Here is a 14,884-nt window from a genome sequence, read left to right on the forward strand (position 1 = left end):
GAGATAATTGGACCATGGACATGGTACTATGTGTTTGAAAGTGTCTGCACCTGGCTGTGTGGTATGCTTTGATCTATCAAGGGGGAGGTCTTTTGCCCTGTCCCTTGGCATTGTTATAAAATGTCCTTTTGAAGAGACAGAAGAGGCCAGTGGACTTTGATCCAGGTCCTCCTGAAGCTGTCCTGTGTTTCTGTCTGTCTCCTCTCCACTATCTTTCTATCTAAATGTTTTTTTAGTCCTCTCTCCTCCTCATCGAAAATATTTAAAAGGTGGAACCTTCCCTCCCACAGGGGAAGAGCTTTTGCTTTTGTTTCCACAGTAGAAGAAAAGTTATGGATATCATCAAAATTGATAAAGATTACAATTGAACAGAAGATACCTCTTTATTAGAAGAGGTGGTAGTTTATCAAACATTATGACCATTCAATTTAAATTAACATAAAGACTAACAAATATTTTTCATTTGATCACATATAACCTGCCAAAAAGAAAACTCCCAAAAGTATGGTTGGGGCAGGTTCTTGTTTTTGTCTTACAAGGAGAATGAAGGCACCCAACTAAGGAATCTGAAGACCACTAGAAAAATGGGACATCTGATGAAAAAGGATGAATCATCCAGAGAAAATGTCCCAAGAAAAAGAGTAAATTGGCCTAATAGCACAGCATATATCCAACAGAATAAAGTTTCATAAATTTTCCCAAATGTTTATTTCTGCTGTTCTCTATAGACATACAAGGCAAATGCTCTTTTTGTACTCCAATTTCAATTAAAATTAAAGCTGATTTTGGAGTTGGAGTGTGGCTCTCTCTTTCTCTAAACTCAAGCATACTTGTTAAATGACAATGTACAATTTCTGTCTTATGTCATAAGATCCACCCTCTAAGGGACAGAAGAAAAACCAAAATTAAGGAAATATTTTATTGCCACTAATATAACAATCCTTTGGTTTTATTTTGAGTCTTTAAAACTTTTCTTAAGGTATACATATTACCTCAAATGTATAAGATTTATATATATATATATATATATATATATATCATATATATATATGTGTGTGTGTGTAAATATATATTTAACTTTCCTTTATGTTATTAACGGATAAACTGAGTACTAACCTAGAAAAAGGCTTATCTATCTTCTTTACATGCTTTTAGACTTGAGCTTGAAATAGGTAGCTAGGAATTAAGTTTGTATACTCCAGATATACTTAACAAATTGTGGTCCTTTAACCTCTTTGAGAACTGCTGTATATGACATGCTTAAGTTTTCTGCATTGAATCAGACCATTCCTGACAGTCACATTTGAAGTCTCCAAAAGGATGATGGGACCCCACAACAATGACTCCATCTGGATTGTGGTAATGACACTAAGCTGACAAACAAAATTCAAGGTCAGCTTTTGACTATGAGACTTTAAATTTTCAAGGTGGCTAGCTGAGATGATCCAGCCTCACAAACTACTATAGCCAGGACTTGAGATAAGCCCTGTGCTTCCTAGTTACACAGAGACTGGACAACAAGTGATATAGCTAGCTTTCCCAGGATTTGACCATTATCCCAATTTTCTCAACATCCCCTAAAGATGCCATTGCCCCCAGAAAACTGGAAGTAATTTTAAGAAAACAACAATGACTCCCACATTCCCAATATGTGCAATAGGAGGTTTTTGGTCATTCATGAGCTATGGGTATTTGTCATCATTTAGGTGGTTGGTTACAAGTTGTTACTGGTAATGTTCAGGAAAAATGCTGAATAATAAAATTAGATTCAGAGATTTCACTCTGAAAATGAAAAGGGGTATATAGAAATGATAGATAAAAGGATAGATTATTGAATCTACTTTTAAAATAAAAAAGCAAATACTAGTTTTAAATATTTTATATTGGTATGGATTTTTGTGTATTGATAAAAATTTAAGATTATTTTTGGTAAACTGTATATATGTTTCTACTCTTGTTTAAGATATTTTTTTGTATATTAATATAAATTTAAGCTTATTTTAGTTAGAACATACTGTGCATACTTTTCTCCTCTTGTTTAAGGTACTGTACCTAAGCTGCTCCTTAACAATGAAATGTAAATTTCTAGTCCTTGAAAGTTATTATTGCAAACTATTTAGGAAAATAAAGAAATGCAGGTTAGTCATTACCCACCTATTATGATAAAACTTCTAGTCATTTTAGGTATGTTTTCTAGGTCAAACAGAGATATACTTTATATAGACAGATGGTCTTTAAACACTTCAAATATCTACAGAATATGACACTTAAGATGTTTTAGTAATGTAAGGCTTTTTGTGACAATGAGACATGTTTGCTTCTGGTAGCATCAGTCTAATTCAGAGATGATGGGCATCAAAGAAATTCCAGATGGACTTTATTTTTTTAATGGTAAAAGTTAGCCATTGGATAAGAAATGGCCCTTGCCTTGACTCTTAATAGCACATTATCCAAAGTAGACAAGCAGGACACAAAAGAAAGTGACTGCCAAAATTGCCAAAACAGTTGGAAAAGTCCACCAAAATTTCTGCTTCCCAGAAAAGTCTATCAGATATTTGAGACCTTTAGGCTCTTTAGATAGATGCCCCAAAATTGCAGAGTAACCTTGGGTGACTGTCCAGGCTGTCAGCTGTTCCTGTTATTTCTTAGTTTTGGAAGTTGTTTTCTCTGCACTTCCTTTTTACTCAGTTAATATTACATCCTTCACACGTCTTTGATAAAGTTATAGACTACATAGTTGTAGTTATAATTTTCCTTGTTATCAAATTCAGAAAAGAAACTTGGGTACAAAACTTTGGACTCACTTTGGAGTTATTTTCTTAATTTGCCAAATGTAAATGGAGGGGACATTGTGAACATAATTCCTATCTGATATTTGTTCTTATTGTATATAGTTTTACTATATTAGAGTTAAAAACTTCTCTTTTTTGTCTAAATAAGACAAAAAGGGTGAAATATGTGTTATTTTGATCACATTCTGACAATAAAGCATGCTTTAAATCAGAGGGCAAAACTAGCCACTAGCTGACCAAAATTAAGGATAAAGGTTTTGGAGGACTATGGATAGATATAGAGACAGGAAATACTAAGGCAGGGATTAGAGAGGATCTCAGCCCTTTTTGATGGAGGAACAGGAGAGATAGAAGGTCACTGGCCACTTCTCCATTGCTTCTCTGATCATTTAGGTTTTTACCCTGACATTGGACTCTTGATTTTTTTTTGTTTGATAAAAAATAAGTAGATAAATGTATCACATCTCCCAATCCACTCATCTTCCATTTCTCTTTGGGAAGGGACAGGTTTCCCATGAGTATTGACAAAACATGACATATCAAGTTGCAGTGGACTAAGCACCTCCCCATGTATTAAGGCTGGGCAAGGTGACCCAGTGTGAGGGGTAGTGTCCCAAGCTAGTAAAAGAATCAGAGACATCCCTTGTTCCCACTGTTAGGAATCCCAAAAGATGACCAAGCTATGCAGCAGTAAAATATATGCAGAGGGTCTATGTCAGTCTCATTCTGGCTCCCTGGTTGTCAGTTCAGACTCTGCAAGGGTCCTATGAGTCTAAGTCATTGGAATCTGGATGCTCTGAGTTTTCTGGTTGTGTCCTTGACTCTTCTCACTCCTACAATTATTTCTCCTGCACTTCTGCAGGATTCCCCAACCTTAGCCAATGCTTGTTTGTGGGTCTACATCTGTTTCCGTCTGTTGCTGGATGAAGCCTCTCTGATGACAATTGTGCTAGGCATCAAGATGAAGATAGAATTGTTTTTTTTTTCTGGTTCATATATATGTGTGTGTGTGTGTGTGTGTGTGTGTGTGTGTGTGTGTGTGTGTGTGAAAAACAGCAAAACATCATTTGATTACCTTATGTACACATGTAAGACAAAACTCTAAAGATTCTACAAATTAGCTTCTATATTGTGTTAGTTCAGTGAGCCTATATTAGAATGTCAATGTACATGATAGAAAAAAATGCTTAATTTGAAAAGTTACTACTGGAGCCTACACTAATCAAGAGAATTGCCTATATAGAGATACATAGGTCAGCTGAACAGAAAACAAATAACCTGTTAAACAAAACGGAAATCAATTTTATTTTCTTAAAGAAAAGGCAAAGAAATTTGATAGAAAAGAATAGCAATTTGAATGAAAGCTGTTGATATTAGCAGATACCAAGATAGAAACATCAGCTACATCAGGTCAGAATAATTGGCACTGGACACAGAACTAAATGTAAATGATAAAATTATATAATTCAGTGAAAGCAAGTAGGCAAATCAATGGTTTCTAAAGTAGTAAAAAGAAAGCAGAAGACTTTCTATTTTAAAGTTTGTTACAAAATATAAGGATATTTCACATTAATATGACTAATTAGCTAACTGAATTCTTCTATTTGATGCCACTGTAATGAGATCAGTTTTTGAACAGTCTTAGAGAATATGTGCATTATCAGTATACGTGCAAAAATACATAAATGTAGCAATGCTATATACTCACACATGCATGTGCATGAGCACACACACACACACACACACACACACACACACACACACATAGGGATGTGACTGCTGGCAGTAAAGTTAAGACAGGTATAACTATATCTTATCCTGATAAGTACTTATGCAAATTGATGGAAAAAATCTGAAATACATTTTTATCTATTAAAAAGTATAAAACCATATAAAATGCAATTAAAGTAAAATAAAATATAAAATTTTAAGAATTTATTCCTGTTTCTTACTAATGTGGCCTATAAACCTAGTCTATCAGTGACATATCCTGACCTACTCTGGTGATCGGATGGTGGAACACCTTAACTGTCATGATAGAACTCTCATCCAATGACTGATGGAAGCAGATGCAGAGATCCAAGGCCAGGCCTCAGGTAGAGCTCCACGAGTTCAATCGGTGAGAGAGAGGAGGGATTATATGAGCAAGAGATATTGAGACCATGATTGGAAAAAGCACAGGGACAAATAGCTAAACTAGTGGAAACACATGAACTATGAACCAATAGCTGAGGAGCTATTGGAGTAGGCCCTCTGGATAAGTGAGACAGTTAATTAGCTTGACCTGTTTGGGAGGCTCCCAAGCAGTAGGACCAGGACCTATCCTTAGTACATGAGCTGGCTTTTTGGAACCTAGGACCTATGCTGGGACACTTTGCTCAGCCTAGGTGAAGGGAGGAGGGGACTGGACCTGCCTCAACTGAACCTACCAGGCTGAGCTGAATCCCCAAGGGAGTCCTTGCCTTGGAGGAGGTGGGAAGGAGGGAGAACAGGGGAATCCATTGCTGATATGTAAAATTAAGTTAATTATAAAATTTTAAAAAAGAATATTTTCTGACAGTACATAACTGTATGGTTTTATATTTTTATATTAATAAAAATAAAACATTTAATTATGTTTTATAAATTTTAGGCAAATGAAATATATACTAAGTTTTAGATATATTCCATGATAACAGAAAGCTTTCAAGTTACAAAATGATATATATTTATAAAAAAAACTTTTTAAATCTTATTATCTTCTTTTTTAAATCTTATTATCTTATTAGCTGTATTTCTTATCAGCATTGGGATGTTTTATTAAGCTGCTTACACACATTGATGCCAAGAATAGAAAGCAAATAGAGGTCAATGTCAACACTACTAAGTTTATCTCTGTTAGTATGATTTCAAAGGAAAGAATTACATAGCCAGTCATGATAAAGTGCTTATGTGTATATTGAGGAAATCCACCCTTGTTATTCTTAAATAACCTAGTGGAATGGTGGGAAAATATTCATGGGAGGTCTTTTGGCTTTGAAATTTCTCTTTTCAAATCAGTCCTACTGTTAAAGTCTACCAACCATTGTTAATAAAACAATCCTTTTTTATGTTCAAGAACAACACCAGGAGACAAAGGAAATCACCAAACTTTCTGTGGGACTGCATGTTGTATGCCTGGAAGAAGGCACAGTGCTTATGTGGCCAGGTGCACACAACAGGAAGGAGTTAAGATGGAGCCATCAGAAAGATAACAACTGCAGCTTGATGAGTTCTTGTTATTTTAAGACACACCTGCTCCAAGTCAGCAGGATTTCTGAGGAAAATAAGAAGTGTGTTGGATGTATCCCAAGGCGCATAAAAGATTGAATTCGATTCTGTCTAGCTGATGTTTGGAAATTTACAGCACTGCTGACTGGGCTAAATGTCTTTCTTACTAAATTCCAGAAGACACAGTGTTACTTTTGCTGGAGAAAATCTCATAGTCAACCTTGGTTAAAAATGCATCACCTCCTTCCAGCCTTCCTTTCCTTTCCCTCAGGAGATTCAGTGTTGGACGTCACCAAAGTGGAAGCATTCACTATTTTAAAGAAAAAAATTGTTCCACTACTTCAGCTTTAATTGATAAACAATAAAGGTCTAGTTTTGTAGCCCAAACAGTTAACATTAAACAAGAAAAGCCAGTGGGGTATAGCTCAGTAAGGAATAACTTACTTGTTATGCAGGAGTTCCCAGGTCAAAAGTCAAACACCAACTAAAACAAAGGAGAGCATGTCCTGACAATGCAGGTAAATAAATTCATCAGGTAAATTTGAATGTTAAAATCTCATCCTGCTGTTCCTATTTGTTTTTTTAATATAAGATGGAAATTTACTTGGAAAAAATACCACCATGATCAAAAATCACAATCCACTTCATGCTATCAAATGGCTTTTTATCAGAACAATAGTAATAATAATGCAGGCACATTGGTATGAAGTCTCAGAGTATCATCCTGTCTTCTCTCTAAAGGAATAACAATTTCACCTGGTACACATACTTGTCTTCAATTGTTTAGTGTGATGTCATTATCTTTAAAAATACCCAAGACAGAAGCAAAATGAAAGTATGAAGAGAGATTTCTTAGAATATGTAAGGAAAATGTTCATTGAGAAAATCCAAAAATTTAATACACTTTTGGCAAAGACCTTAGTCAGGAACAGGAAGCAGAGATTATAAACACCAAGTTCATGGAGTTTTCCTGTTATTGCTGTTGCTTATCACCACTATGGTGGACAAAAAATGGTCAAATCTACTAACTAAATTCTGAGATTGAAAAGAGGGGATGAGCTTTGTTAAGAATGTGGAATAGTTTGAACAGCAAATCCTCAACTGAAAATTTGAATTGGTTCATTTTTTTTAAAGTTTTAGTTGTTTTTAATGAGAAAAATACAGAAATATTTGATTAGGTTAAATAGATACAGAATTGGGAACGTTCAAACATACATTACCACTTTTCACAATGTGGACTGCTATAGTGTCTTCCATTGATTTTTTTTATACAATATGATTATGTTAACAAAATACCCCATAAACAACTCAGAGCAGAAAAAGTAACACCAAAAAAAGAAAAAAAAGGCATGAACAAGAATGAGACTCAGCTTAAAAGCGACAGGACTGAGATTCAAAAGATGCAATGATCTTACACAACTTGAGATTTCTTTTGTTTTTCTTTTTCATTTTTATTTTCTCTCCTGTTATATAGTACATCCCTTTCTATCATCCCCTCCCTCTACTTCTCCTAATCCCCAACCTACTCTTCTCCCCCCTCCACCCTCAGATTCACAGTTCCTTCATTACCCTTTATAAAAGAGCAGGACTTGCAGGGATATCAACTGAAGAGAGTATAACATGATGCAATAAGACTAGGCAGAAAACCTCATATCAAGGATGGATGAGGCAACCCAGTAGCAGGAAAGCACGTCCCAAGAGCAGGTAGAGAATCAAGGATACCCCATCCCCACTGTTAGGAGTCCCACAAGAACACCAAGGTACACAGCCATAACTTATATGTAGATGACATAGTGCATACCTAGGCTCTGTAATTGTTGCTTCAGGCTCTGTAAGCTCCTGTAAGCCCTGCTTTTTTGATTCTGTGTGCCATGTTCTCCACCTTCCTGGCTCCCATCTTCCTTCTTCTCCCTCTTCTGTGGTATTCCACAAGCTCTGCCTAATGTTTGGTTGGGGGTCTTTGCTTATATTCCCAGCAACTGCCAGAGGTAGCCTCTCTGATGAATGACAGTTGAGCTAGGTAACAATATATGAGTATAGCAGAATATAATTAGGAATCATTTCATCTATTATTTATATATTTGTTTGTTTGTTTTTGCCAGTAGTGTTTGGTTCTATCCTAGGTCTCTGGCAATCCAATAATTGTTCCTAGCCACATAGGTGCTGTCATACATAGGCTCCCTCTCAAGGCATAGGCCTCAAATTAGACTAGTCATTGGTTCGTCACTTGCACAAGTTCTGCACCAGCATATCTTTCAGGCAGAGTAAACTCTAGATCAAACATTTATTTGGCTGTGTTGGTGTCCTAGTCCCACTACTGAAAGCCTTGCCTGGTTATAACAGATGGCTGGTACAGACTCCTTAATCCCATTACTAGGACTACCCTCTAGGGTCACCCTTGTAAATTCTAGGGGGTTTTCAATGCCAACCCTCCCAATCCCTTCCGTTCTCATCCCCACCCATCCCTAGTCCATCTGCAAAATCTATTCTATTTTTCAGTTCCATGGAATTCCATGCATGTCCACTTGAGCTTTCCTTGTTATTAAGCCTCTTTGGGTCTCTGGATTGTAGAATGATTATTAATTACTTAACAGTTAATATCCATTTATAAGTGAGTATATATTTTGTTTGTCTTTCTGTTTCTGGGTTACCTCACACAGGATGATTATTTTTTCCAGTTCTATCCATCTACCTACAAATTTCATGGTGTCATTTTTTTAACAGCTAAGTAATACTCAGTTGTGAAATGTAGCACATTTTCTTTATCCATTCTTCTGTTGAGGGACATCTAGGTTGTTCCACTTTCCGGCTATTGTGAATAAAGCTTCTATGAGCACAGTTGAGTAGGTATTCTTATGTTAAGATGGAGTTTCATTTAGATATGTACCCAAGAGTGATATAACTGGTTTTTACGTAGATCCATTCCAAACTTTCTGAGTAACCACCATTTTGATTTCCATAGTGGCTGTACAAATTTGCACTCCCATCAGCAATGACAGAGTCTTCCCTTTGGCTCTCCATTTTTGCATGAACTGTCTTTTATTTTAATAATCATAGCCATTCTAAGAGGAAGTATTTTTGATTTCATTATTGATAGCTAAGGACATTGAATTTTTCTTTAAGGATTTTTTTAGCCACTTGAGATCTATCTATTGAAGTATCTTTGTTTAGGTCTATACCTCATTTTTAATTGGTTCATTTGGTTTATTGGTGTCTGGTTTATTGAGTTCTTTATATATTTTAGATATTAGGCCTCTCTTGGATGTGCAGTTGATGAAAATACTTTCTCAGTCTGTAGGTTGCCATTTTGTCTTCTTGATGGTATGTGGGAGGAGCCTGTTTTCAGGTTCCTCATAGCTCTACCCAGCAGGTCCGCATAGAGAGGATGATTAGGACTATGGGCCTGAGTGCAGGTATCTGAGATGGTCTACACTTGGCTGTGCTAGGGAGGAGGTCTTTTGCTCCACCCCTTGGCATCTCTATAAATACCCTGGGGCAGAGACAGTCAGGGCCTATTGAAATAGGTTCCAGGCCCTCTCAAGGCTATCCTTTATTTTCTATCTATTTATCTCCACAATCTAAATCCTTCTATCTAATATTTCCTGCTGATCACACTCAAGAAAACTCTGGGGAACTGTGGGGTTGGTGGCTAAACAACCCACAATGGTGTCCTTTGCATTACACAAGCTTTTCAGTTTCATGAGATCCCATTCATTAATTGTTGATCTTAGCACCTTCTTGATCAGTATTCTGTTTAGGAAGTCATCTTCTGTGCCAATGTGTTCAAAGAAATCCTTATTTTTCTCTTCAATCAGGTTTAGTGTGTCTGGTTTTATGTTGAGTTCTTTGATCTACTTGGACTTGAGTTTTGTGCAAGGTCATAAATATGAATCTATTTGCATTCTTCTACATGCTGACCAGCACCATTTGTTGAATATTCTTTCTTCTCTCCAGTGTATATTTCTGGCTTCTTTATCAGAAATTAGGTTTCCATATATATGTGTTGACATGGTGGTCTTTAATTTGACTTCATTGATCAAAGTGTCTCCTTTTATGTCAATACCATGGGGCTTTTTATTACCAGGGGTTTATTTAGCTTAAAATTGTAGTTTACAGTTCCACAGAAGAGAGAAGTGAAGCTAGGAAATCAAAACAATAACCTGCAGTTAGACCGGCTTGGTATACCATATAGTATTACCTCTGATCATACAGTATTACCTATGACTCAATTCATAGCCAAGACTTATTGTAGAAATCATGAAAGAAGATACTTCTAGCTGGCTCATACATATTCTTATACTCACCTCATTTTCTTATACAGTTCAGGATCTAGGGATGGTATTGCCCACAGTGGGCACTCCTACATCAATTAAAATAATCAAGGCAACGTCACACAGATGTGCCACAGGATAAACCGATACATTTCCTCAACTTAAGTTCTCTTCTCAAGTTAATTTAAGTTTTAGAATGTTATAATTTAAAGATGATCATCACACTTTCACTCTTCCTTTTGGTTATAATGGAAAGACTGTTCACTTTTAATCTGAATCCATTCAATCTGCTCTTCTTTGAATCTCAATTTGTTATTGTAACTGAAGTTTTCTCCAGTCCTGTCAAGCCCCATGAACCCCATAGCTGCTTATAAAATAATCACTCAGAAACTTATATGAATTAAAACTCCCAGCCATTAGCTCAGGCCTACCACTGACTAGCTCTTACATTTAAAGTTAGCCCATTTCTGTTAATCTATATGTTGCCATGTTTTCCATGGCTTTACTTGTGTGTCATTACACACTGCTCCCTGGATGGCAGGCTGGCATCTCCTGACTCAGCCTTCTTCCCAGAATTCTCCTTGTCTGTTTATCCCACCTATACTTCCTGCCTGGCTACTGGCCAATCAGCATTTTATTTATCAACCAATCAGAGCAACACATTCACAGCATACAGAGCAATATTCATAGCACTTTATCCCAAACTTTTTTTACATTTAATTACTGTTTTTTTTCACATACATTGTCTGAGTGTGAAAAAAGCCCCTGATTGTATTTTTTCCACTTTGAATTTGCTATAAAGCTGATAATAGTAATCTGATATCTATCACATAAAATATTCTGAGAAGATTGTGGTTAAATTCAGTCAGAATGACTGTACAACAGAGATCTGAGTTCTACAAGTCAAAGGAATGTAGTAAAAATTCAGCTGAATATGGTAAAGCTATACCTTGAAGAATCAAGGAATTCTTCCCGAGGAAAAGCCAAATCTCAAGGAGTGTGTGGTATTATTTGGCTTTTAATATATCAGCTGTTTCCAGTTGTGAATTCCATATGTACTCTCATATCTTCCCCAAGAACTCCTAACAATGTATTTTATCTGAAATACCTTGCAAGCATCCAAGGCCAAAATGGCAGACAGAATAACCATTTCAGACCAATTGCTGATCTCCTGAATTAAGGTAAACACCCTTATGGAGACACTGCCTGTCTCCTAGGTTAGGTACACATTAGGTGCATAGCTTTGTTTATTGTGCAAACTAAGCTCAGATCCTTCTTGTACAACATTAGAAGTATCTCTAGAACTTCCCTTTTGACATTTAACTTAGAACTAAAGGACTTTTTTGCATACCAGGTACATCAAGTTGTGACATAGCTGCCTGGATATCCCCACCCTTCCAGAAAACACCACAACTGAGTTACACTGAGACAGTTTAAGCCCTAAAGAAACATAAGCAGTTTTATTTTACTCATGATTTACACTAACACTATAGACTCCTAACAGTTTACCTAACCACCTTTCAGAATGTAGTTTGAGCACATAAAATCCCTTTTTCTGATACATTAACTGATTTTAGCTCTTAGTTGACCTCCTTCTTTAACCACTCTAATTCTGTGTTATAAAATAAAGCCTGACAGTCACTGCCTGAGGAAAACTTTTATCTGCCTAGATGACCCTGTAAGAATTCAAGCTTGGTGACCTTGTCTTAGCCAGAGCATTGCTACTGCATGGGTATATAACTCTAAACCTCAGAGATTAGGGGAGAACTAGATTGGAGGATGAGGACTAGAAGGATGAGATAGAAAATGAGGAAAAGCCAGATGGGGAAGAACTAGATTGGTAAGAATGAGAGGAGAAAGATCAAGATGGGGCTGAACTAAAATGAAAGAATTAAAATAGCACACAGAAGGAAAAGGGGTAAGTAAAGAGAAAAGCAGAAACAGTGTAGAGAGAGAACTGACTCAGAAAAATAAAGTGAATAAAATAAAGTTTTTTTATACATAGGTTCATTAATATCATCAAAGATTAGATTATCAGCTGGTTGTAGATTCTCTTTTAGATCCTGGGGGAGGGCTATTGTAAGCTGCAGTGCTCACTCTTCATATAACTCAAGCCTAGAATTTCTAATGTTAGATTCTGCAAAGATATTCCAATTGTCATTTCTGTTGGTTTTTATGAAGCCTCATGCTCCTTGCTCCTCCTGTTGTTGATTCTCATTCTCTCAGTTTCATTTGAGAATTTCTTCTATTTCTCTGTTCACGCAACAAACATTAGTGTTAATAATACTCAGCAATTGAACTATTTTTGTTTTGTGTTGTAGATATTTTATTAACAGCATTTTCTGTCCCGTCCACCTATTCCCAAACACCCAGCAGTTGCTTCCAAAATAATTTATTTGGAGGCTTAATAATACTAGTAAATGCTCAACTAATGTCTCAGGCTTGTTATTAGCTAACTCTTACATTTAAATTAACCAATATTTCTATTTATCCTTTGTTTAATGTCTCTTGGTTTATTACCTCATTTTCTACATGTCTTGTTTGTTCAGCAGCTACCTGGTATCTCTCTTGACTTTACCCTCCTTCTTTCCATCATTCTCAGTTTGGTTTTCCCACCTATAATTCTCTCCTGGCTACTGGCATATCAGTGCTTTATTAAACTAATTTGAGTGACACATCTATACAGTGTACAGGAGGATTATTCCACAGCATTTCCCTCTTCTTATATAATTAAGAAAGGTTTTAACATTAATATAGTAAAACTATAAAAACTAAAGTAGTTATTAAATAAAAATTACCGTAACACTGTCTAATCCACTTGAACTTGGCAAAGGGTGAAATGTTACCTAATAACAGGGACATCAGGCTACCTGGAGAGTCACCCAAATTTCCTCTATAATGTTGAGGCATTCAACTCTGACCCACATGCCTAGCATATATAACAGACTTTCCTGTGAATTAGGCTATTTTGAAGGACTGTCCTACCTTCTCTTGGCAAAGTTCAGCAGTCACCTTTCTTGCTTGCTGGTCCAGTTTAGACAGTAACTGTCATCAATTGAGGCAAGGGCAGTTTCTTTGCTAGCTTTTGCCATAAACAAAACAAACTCCACATGGAGTTTCTTTCATGCCTATCATCCTCTTTGAAGTAATTGGTATTTCCAGGAGCAGACATATCTTACTGTCATGAAAAGCCTTTGGTTATTAAACATATTAAATGCCACATTCTGTAGGTCTTTGAAATGTTTGATGAACATCTATCTACCTAAATACAAATCTGTGTATGACCTTGAAAACATACCTAACATGACTAAAATTTTAACTATTAGAGATGACTATTAATCTGTATTTCTTAATTATATATTATATTTTTAAATGAGCTGCAAAAATACAATATCTTAAGCAAGAGTAGAAATATATGTATGGTATAAGAAAATTTATTTTACATTTGTATAATTAACCAAAATCCATACCAAAGTAAAATATTTATGATTAACAGTTGGTTTTTGGATTAAAGTAGATTAAATAATCTATTCTTTTGTCCTATCATTTCTATATCATATCCCCCTTTCTTCTTTTAGAAAGAGATATCTGAATTTAACTCCCTTTTTGCCTTTTTTCCCCAATGACCAATAACAATTTATAATCAACCCTACTTAAATGAAAACAAACATTTATAACCAATATTTTGGGACTGTGGGCATAGTTTTCTAGACTACTTCCTGTTAATTGGGGACACTAGTAATCTTTGGGGGACCATGAGAAAATTAGGATAATAATGAAATCCTGAGTGAAGTATTCTGTGAGGCTTGATCTTCCTAGTCAGCATCCTTGAAGTTGTCCTGGATGCAGAACTCAGAGGAAACTGCAACAGAGGTGCTCTGAAATGTTGGATCATCTTGGCCATCCATTCCTAACAGAGATTTTTCAAGGGGGTCTCCCTTAATCAAACCTGATTTTTCTTAATCCAGAATGAATCCACAGCCTCTCATTACTTATGGAAACCAAAGCAAACATCACCCCCAAAGTAACATATCTTTCTACTTAAATTTTGAAGTCAAGATAATTTTAAAATATATAGGTTGGGTTGATATGCAGTTTTTATAAATCAAGGCATCTTAGCAACCAAAATTTTTAAAGAACACAAAATAACATACATAATCCAGTCTGTGTGTTTTCCATCTTTATATGGCTTATTATATTTTTTTTAATATTCTAGTCTTTTTTAAAAGATTACTATTTTAAAACTATCTTTTAAAATATAAGACTGTATACATTCTTTATTTTTCTTTCCTAAGCCTACACATATTTTTAAACATACTATGACATATTTTGAGGCTCTTTTTGTTGAATCTGTACTTAATGAGCATCTGTAACCTTCTCTGTCTGATTGAGCAAAAAAAAAAAAAATCTGCTATGTAACTTAAATCATGGTGTGCTGGCACCGGCTTCTCCACTAGGTTTCCTGAGAGTCTAGCCTCATGGAAGAAACACGTTTACTGCCCCAAGTTTGGGAAGTTTCTAGATCCATGCTGCCATAGAATACCTTGCCACCAGCTGCTCATAAACACCATA

Source organism: Peromyscus eremicus, chromosome 10 (genome assembly GCF_949786415.1).
Source record: "Peromyscus eremicus chromosome 10, PerEre_H2_v1, whole genome shotgun sequence".
Lineage (NCBI taxonomy): Eukaryota > Metazoa > Chordata > Mammalia > Rodentia > Cricetidae > Peromyscus > Peromyscus eremicus.